The 742-nt window shown below is 42.7% G+C and overlaps 1 pseudogene; it reads left to right on the top strand.

The window, feature by feature from the left end:
• LOC108799508 overlaps positions 1 to 360 on the top strand; it is a 35,562-nt pseudogene extending 35,202 nt beyond the window's left edge.
• The last annotated feature ends 382 nt before the right edge of the window (positions 361 to 742 follow it).

Raw genomic sequence — 742 nt, 5'->3', positions numbered from 1 at the left:
CCCCCACCACCGGGTGAAGGCACAGAGGGAGCAGACAAACAAGGTGGAGGAGACCAAGCCAGACCAGTACGACGGAATATGTACAATGGATTTAGACCAAGATTCTGTAGGGAACCACCTCATCAAAGACAGCCCGCGGAAGATGGAAATGAGGAAGACAAAGAAAATCAGGGTGAAGGAACCCAGAGTCCGCAGCCACCTCAACGCTGGTACAACCGCAACTTCAACTACAGACGCAGATGCCCAGAAAACCCTAAACCACAAGATGGTAAAGAGACCATGGCAGTGGAAACATCAGCAAAAAACACATCCACTCCCGAGGCTGAGCAGGGCGGTCTTGAGTAAAATACCGGCTTACCACCTCTACCACCATCCAGGTTAGTGTCCTGATGAGCACTCATCATTCCATATACAGGAGACTGCAGTTCTTGAAGAAAAAACTTTTAGTAATTAAATGTTGTTGAATAGGGACTGTATTTTTCTTTTTCAGAACTTGTAGCATGGCAGGTGCTAAAATTGCTTAATTTCAGGGTCTTTTGAAACATCCTTAGTAAAATTTTAACTATTTATGAAAAGTTTTTACACTTAGTTTTTAAGGCCTCCTCTTGAGGAAAGTTTTAGAAAAGATAAGTTGAAATGAATTTTAAGCAACTTGGAGTGGTAGACCAATGGCAGTTTTCCTATAATTAAAAAACTCATGCCTGCAAGAAATCATGCAGGAGGATGTTATCTGGTCAACAAC

Source organism: Nanorana parkeri, unplaced genomic scaffold (assembly GCF_000935625.1).
Source record: "Nanorana parkeri isolate BGI_ZX_2015 unplaced genomic scaffold, ASM93562v1 scaffold1745, whole genome shotgun sequence".
NCBI classification, from domain to species: domain Eukaryota; kingdom Metazoa; phylum Chordata; class Amphibia; order Anura; family Dicroglossidae; genus Nanorana; species Nanorana parkeri.
The sequence above is the reverse complement of the archived record's forward strand: the minus strand, read 5'-3'. Positions and strand labels throughout refer to the sequence as shown.